Source organism: Phyllostomus discolor, chromosome 11, assembly GCF_004126475.2.
Source record: "Phyllostomus discolor isolate MPI-MPIP mPhyDis1 chromosome 11, mPhyDis1.pri.v3, whole genome shotgun sequence".
Lineage (NCBI taxonomy): Eukaryota > Metazoa > Chordata > Mammalia > Chiroptera > Phyllostomidae > Phyllostomus > Phyllostomus discolor.
In genome coordinates, this window is record NC_040913.2 from 52,722,319 (window position 1) to 52,730,094 (window position 7,776).

Sequence of the window (7,776 nt, forward strand, 5' to 3'; positions counted from 1 at the left end):
TAGAGGGGAGGAGAGGAAGAAAGAAAGGGAGAGATACATCCATTTGTTGCTTCTTGTGTGCACCCAGGAATCAAACTGGTTAACTTTTGCTGTGCAGGATGATGCCTAACCATATGACCGACACGAGCCAGGGCTCAGGTGCCTTTAAAAAATAACTATATATATGTGTGTGTGTGTATAAACATATATGTTTATATGTATACATATATAGATTTAAACATAAACATATAGATTTATATATACATATATAATACAGGGTGGGTCAAATGTAGGTATATAGTTGTTTATATGGAAAATAATACAACAAACAAATAATAACACAAGAATAAACTGTTTTTGCAAACTCACAGCTCTAAACCTACTTTTTCCCCATATTGTCTTCATAACTCTCTCTATAAAACTATACATATACACACACAAGCCTGTGGTTCTATTTATGGTTCCTCTGCTGTGTTGAAGATCTAGTAGGATAAAAACCTTGTGTCCTCCATGAGTGGTGACTCTAATGCCAGTGAAGGTTACAAGTGGCAGTCTAGTCCTTCATTGATCTGGACTATCCATGGTTTCATTGAAAGTGATTATCTTTTGGGATCTTGCCTCTGCAAATTCTAAACAGACTTCCTCTCTTTAGTGTGATATATAATAGCAGCCCTCAGGTAAAAACAACCTCAGCTATCATTCTTTTCTAGGCCTCTCTGGTATCTTTGTTGTTTGGTGAAGCCTAACATAGTGTTTATAGGAGACACCAGAGGACTTTGCTTTTATACCTCATAGTCCTTTGAGGGAAACACTAAAGCACCTTGACTGTGGGTGTTTGCTATGTTTGGGTTCCAAGGATAAGGCTCCACTCTCACTAGTCCCAGATTTTAGAATGCTACCTGGAATTTGAGGACTAGTCTGTTCCTCCAGCTCATAAGCCTTGGGAAACACAGGATGCTCACTTCCTGAGGGAATCATTTCAGCACCCTGTGAAACCAAAGTGGCAGAATATTTCCCTGGAAATGTCACCCGCATCACTATATGATGTGATGACTTCCCAATAGTCTCAGGAGCAACACTGAGTTCATTTATAAATGATAACTCCCACTGATTCTGGGAGACATCCCCCAGGTTTTGCTGATCTATCTGAAAGGATAGACCTACTTGTGCTAATCTCAGTAGCATAGTTGTCACATTTGAAGAGTCGATCAAAAGGCTGGCCTTAATTTGTTCAACAGTGGCTGAAGTTGGACTCATGTCCTGGAGAACTGAATCAGTCCCAAAAGAGATGAGTGTTAGTATATTAGCAACAGTAGCTAGCTGACCTCCTGGAGAATATGCATTTGCATCTGTCCCTCCTAAAACAGGTTCATTAGAAACAGTTTTTTATATATATTTTATTGATTATGCTATTACAGTTGTCCCATTCTCCCCCTTCACTCCCCTCCCCCCTTGCACCCTCCCACCCACATTTCCCCCCCTTTAGTTCATGTCCATGCGTCATAAGTTCTTTCATTTCTACATTTTCTACACCATTCATGCCCTCCCCCTGTCTATTTTCTACCTATTGTTTATGCTACTTATTCTCTATATCTTTTCCCCCTCTCTCCTCCTCCCACTTCCCTGTTGCTAACCCTCCATGTGATCTCCATTTCTGTGGTTCTGTTCCTGTTCTAGTTGATTGCTTAGTTTGCTTTTGTTTTAGGTGTGGTTGTTACTGTGAGTTTGATGTCTTTTTTTACTGTTCATATTTTTATCTTCTTTTTTCTTAGATAAGTCCCTTTAACATTTCATAAAATAAGGGCTCGGTGATGATGAACTCCTTTAACTTGGCCTTGTCTGAGAAGCACTTTATTTCCCCTTCCATTCTAAATGAAAGCTTTGCTGGATAGAGTATTCTTGGATGTAGGTCCTTGCCTTTCATGACTTGGAATACTTCTTTCCAGCCCCTTCTTGCCTGGAAGGTCTCTTTTGAGAAATCAGCTGACATTCTGATGGGACATCCAAAGGATGATGGCACATCCTTTGTAGGTAACTATCCCCTTATCTCTTGCTGCTTCTAGAATTCTCTCCTTCTCTTTAATGTTGGGTAATGTAATTATGATGTGCCTTGGTGTGTTCCTCCTTGGGTCCAACTTCTTTGGGACTCTGAGCTTCCTGGACTTCCTGGAAGTCTATTCCCTTGCCATATTGGGGAAGTTCTCCTTTATTATTTGTTCAAATAACTTTTCCACTTGTTGTGTTTCCTCTTCCCCTTCTGGTACCCCTATAATTCAGATATTGGAATGTTTAAAGGTGTCCTGGAAGTCCCTAAGCCTCTCCTCATTTTTTTGAATTCTTGTTTCTTCATTCTTTTCTGTTTGGTTGTTCTTTTCCTCCTTCTGGTCCCTTTCAATGATTTGAAATCCAGTTTTCTTTCCATCACTATTGGTTCCATGTGCATTTTTCTTCATTTCACTTATTGTAATCTGCATTTTTTCATCTAATTTATGACCAAAGTCCACCAATTCTGTGAGCATCCTGATCACCAGTGCTTTGAACTGTGCATCTGATAGGTTGGCTATTTCTCGGTTGCTTAAAAAAATTGGCTCTGGGGCTTTTAACTCTGTTTGATCCATCTTTTTTATTTTATTTTTTTCCTTTGGTCTGGTTGTGCCTGTTATATATGAGGGGTGAGCCTTAGGTGTTCACCAGGGTGGGGCACCTCAGTCGCTGAGTTGTGACGTTGTATGTGGGGGCGGGGTCCAAGAGGGAACAGTGGTGCCTGCCCCACTCTCACCAGGACTTCACTCCCCCTTGCTGCTTCCCACAAGCAAATTGGTCCCCTCTGGTGCTTGCTCCCAGGTGGGTGGGCTTGTGCACTCTCTAGGACTCTGTGGGTATCTCCAAGGAACCTCCTGTGAGGCTGAATCGCCCAGCCTCAACTTCCACAGGTGTTTTCAATCGGTGCCTTCAGGCTTTGTTTCCTGGTGCTGGGTCCCTGAAATGCATGGTCTGTGTTGCACTGCCTGTTTTCACTTAGTTCTGTGAGTGAATGTGCGCTGCAGACAGCTAGCTGCCTTGCGTGCCTTGCTGGGTCTGCTTGTTGCTTCACTCACCCAGGGTCTACCACTGGTCCATCAGCTATGGTCTGTGGTCTGCGCCCTGTGTGCAAGTGTCTGCTGGGCAACAGTTTTTCCTGCCGGTATCCCTCGACCCCTCTCCGTAGGCCTCCGATTCCGCCCCTCCTTACCGGACTGGATGTATGGTATTCAGACTTCCGTTCGATTCATTTCTCTCTGTTCTGGTTGTTTTTTGTTTGTAAATTCTTGTTGTCCTTAGTTTTGGTTTCATGAGGAGGTACAGTGCGACCACCTATGCTTCCATCTTGGATCCTCCAGAAACAGTTTTACTCACTGCCATAGGGACCTGGGATAACAAACTTGAAGACTGGGACAGAGTTTTCCTAGTAGATGATGAAGAGGATGGTGACACAAAAGAGATCAACACAGTTTTGTTGAGGTTTTCCTTAACTTCGCTTACTTAACTTGGTTTAGCGCTACCATTATCCACTGGAAAAAACTTGGAGTGTTTTAAATAGGGCCCACAAGTCCTCTTGGGAGACAACAGAAGAATCATGCTCTCTTTTGGGCCAGTCATCAAACTTTTTGCCGCTCACTCCATGTTTAATATCACAGTTTTTCCACTGCAGGTTTTCCTCAACTTGTTATTCCAAGCCCAGGTTCATACTTCCAGATTGGCTTAGAACAACCTGTTCGACTTCTCTTTCTTCCCATTTGTTCAGTGTAGTCAGGCTTGAAAGTCTATTTAATTCTGGGACACTGGTCTCTTTTTGCATTATTTTGTCCTGCAAAAATTTAGATTTTCACAACCCTTGACACTATTGTGCCTAGCTTTTTTTTTGTTAGGAGTGGTATATTTGCTCTCAGATCCACTACCATTATTACCTGCTCCTGTGGCCATATAACCATTAGTAATATAGACAGAATTAATTGTTACAACACCATTTGGAATTGCTACACTATCACTCTTATCTACAGACTGGTCATCTCCAGATTTATTTTTATAAGTCTTCCTGTGCTTTTTGTCCATACTGTTTTACTGAATGAACTTCCTGGTTTTAATTCTGCTTTTCCAAGAGTGCTAGCCTTTAGAGTCTGTCTCAGATCAGTGGTTACAACTTGTTGGCTGCCATCGAAGACCCTGGAAATAGGATTGGTAGCTACATAAAAGCCCAGGTTCTTGAAAGATATTTCTTTTTCTCCAGCATTACCATTTAGTTCACCATAGCCTATTTTCCTCTTTGATGTGTCCTGGTGCTGATGGAGGGCATGTCTCTGCTCATGTTTCAGTGACTTTTGACTTTCAGTCAAAACTTGAAACTTGACTTGGGGCTGTCCTTGGCTCCACACCGTAGGTATTGATTAGGCCATCTGTGATTGTGGTTGTGGTGGTAGTTGTAGAAATCATAGTGATGGTGGTGGTGTAGCAGCTGATGGCTGGTTGGGCTTCTCCTCTATTGAAAGTGTCTGGGACTCTCTGGCTAGGTCTGAGGGCTGCTGCACTGTCAGGATCTGGACAAGAGAAGTTATTGTCTCTATGTTAAAATGTCACATGTAAAAACTGACTTCTAAAATTTTTAATAATAACATTGTAATCATAATTAAATAATTCTTGATGACATTCCAGATTTATTTTTGTAGCCCATGTGTTTAGTCTTTGACAAGTTAAAGCTTTGATATTTGGCTTCAACATCAACTGGATGTTGATTTTAACCCTTAGCTATTCCCATTCAGCCAAAAGAAACATTCAATGCATCTGTAGTCCCAGAGGACACCCTTACTTAAGCTGAGCCCACACAGTTATAAATGACTGGTCTAGGGAAAATTGAAGTGGGGTGGCGTGCGTTGGGGGTGAGTGAATGACAATGAAGGCAAAGGTCAAAGGATAACCAAAATAGGTGGAGAAGTTGTGAGCTCAGGAGCTTATGATAATATTAGTCTTGAAGCTGATCCTACATGGATACCCTCTTCCTTCTCAAGGAAGGGACACCTGCGTTCTGTTTTTCAGACCAGTGTGTTGTTCAGTAGGAGCATTTTAACACCTGCATTCTCATTTTGTCCCCACTCCTGTTCCAAGTTCTTCTGTCCAGTGGCCTTGGTTCTTCCAGGACTGGGATCTTATGGTGTCCCCTAAGACCTGAAGGGCCCCAATGCTTACCCTTGAAACCCTGAGCTTGTGGCTATACCTCTATTGCCCAATGTCAGGTTCTATGACAAGAGGTTCCATCTCCCAGAGCCTAACCCTGTGTCACTTTCACTGCCTGTCCCTTCCTGAGCTGAGGCCAAACTCTCTAGGATGGGCTGTGTGTGCCTCTGAATTGCATGGGCTGAAACCCTGTAACAATGGCAAAGCTGCCATATGGTTAAATAGAAAAATGTGCTTGATCAGAGCTTTAAGACAAAAATGGACTGGAATTCAAGAAATCTTGGGAATCAATAAGTAAAGGAAGAAGAACATGTCACAAGTTCAGGCATTTAAAAATATAGCTCTTATACCAAGCCACCTAATACCTGTCCTTGAATTGATACTGCTTATATTGATAAATAGGGAGTGGGGATCCCAAGAAGACTTGCATCAGCTGTGGGAGGGTAAGTGGAGAGGTCACTGTTACAGTATCTTACTTTGTCTTGACTGCATGCCTAGAATAGTAGAGTGGATGCTCAAAACAATTTGCCATATAATTAAATGAACTGGAAATCCTTCAATGTCTGCCTTTTTCAAAGCAGGTTTGTTAATATTTGATTTGAAATTTTACAATGCTTATGTTTTTTTAATTTAAACTTTTTACTCTGAAAAAAACTCAGATATCAGAAACTTTCAAGAATAATACAATGAACCCCATGTACCCATCAGCAATTTTAGCCATTTTACACATTTGTTTTCTTGTTGTCATTTTGTCTTCTTTCTCTCCTTTCTCTCATAAAACAAAGACATTCTTTACCTATGTACAATTAATCAAAGTCAGGAGATTTCATAATAATGCCACTTTATTATCTAAACAATTGTGCAATAAATCCTTTATTGCATTTATTTTCTGATCCATGATATAATTCAGATTACACTTTGTAGTTGTCATGGTTCTTCACTTTCATTTCTTTTCTTCCCTGTGTGTGTATTGGAAGCTTTTTATTTTTACTTTTTCATTATATTTCATTTAATTATATATGCTACTACAATGGTCTTGGTTTTTCCCTCTCAGCTCCCCTCCTCAGTATAAGTTCTTTGGCTACTCCATTTCCTATACTATACTTCACATCCCCATGGCTATTCTGTAACTACCTATTTGTACTTCTTAATCCACTCACCATTTCACTTATTCCCCCATACACCACTCCCATCTGGCAACCATCAAAACACTTTACATGTACATGATTCTGTATTCTTCTTTGCTTAGTTTGTTTTTTAGATTAAATTGTTAATAGATTTTTATTTATTATTTGTAGTTTTAATCTTCTTCTTTTTCTTAAATAAGTTCCTTTAACATCTCATATAATAATGGTTTGGTGATGAACTCCTTCAGATTTTTCTTGTCTAAGAAGCTTTTTATGTGACCTTTGGTTCTAAATGATATCTGTAGGGTAAATGGTGTCAGTCAGTCTCCCTCACCTGGATGTCCAGGCAACTCAGATTTAGCACTCTTCATATAATCTTGATCATGGGCCTGCATGCACACAATCACCCTCTGTTATGTAATGTTTTGGCACCCTGCCGGCTCTGTGTCCATTTAGTATATAAGAGAGTTGGGACTTCCCATGATGAGACACGTAGCTTGTGGCATTCATAAAGACATGTCAGACATCACAACAGCTCTGTGAATTTTCTTCCATCTCTGAATCCCATGTGAACCTGCCTGGCCTTGAGTAGCTGTAAGACATTTGGCATAATTGGCAGGATTTATCGCAGTATGGCATGGAGGAGCCATCGGCACCCCTGGCGGGGGCCTTGGAAGGGTGGTCTGCCACCAGTGTGTGGTATCCAGTGGTAAGTCTCCTGGTAGCTTGGGCTCACCACCAGAACTGGCCTGGTGTTAGTGGTGCCCCGGATATTTCTTTCAGCTTTGTGAGCTGAGATGAAGACTGCACTTCTCAATACAGCTGAATTATGTGAACTCAACTCTGAGGAAGAGTGGAAGCCTTGGAGGCCAGAATCTGAGCCCTGGAGGAAGACCTCTGAACAGCAGAGCTATGGGATCCCCCCTCCCCAGTTGTAGTAGATGAGTTGGAGGAGCGAGAGGAGGGGGAACTGAATTCCCTGGAGGCCCACCTGGTAGTGATATAAGATATAAAAGATGAAGTCGAGGTAGCCCATGGTGCCAGGGCGAATCCAGCTGGCCCTGCCTAGATGGTTCAGCACATCATGAATTTCCCCTATATGCATGCCAAACTAGTTGATCTGGGGAAGCAGTTTTGGCAGCAGGCCATGGAGCCCTTAGCAGTGCGGCTCTTCTGCCTTTGGGATTTAGGGGTGGATGTATTATGTGTACTATAATGAGATGGAAAAGTTATCTTCCATCATGACTCACACCTCCCTGAGACAGCGACTGCAAAATAGCTGGTGAAATGTAAGGGTGCAGGGTTCTCATTCTCTGTTGGAATAGGTCATGGCTACCATTGGTACAGCCTGGACAGATGAGGGAGACATGTCAGACACGGTGAGCAAATGGCAGTCCTATGCAGACTTAGTGCAGATCCTATGGGAGTTGGGCATGCACCAGGCTATGTTCAATCCCAATAA

The 7,776-nt window shown here is 41.9% G+C and overlaps 1 pseudogene; it reads right to left on the minus strand.

The window, feature by feature from the left end:
* Positions 1 to 540: 540 nt before the first annotated feature.
* Positions 541 to 7,350, minus strand: LOC114508417 (annotated as a pseudogene).
* Between the last annotated feature and the right edge of the window lie 426 nt (positions 7,351 to 7,776).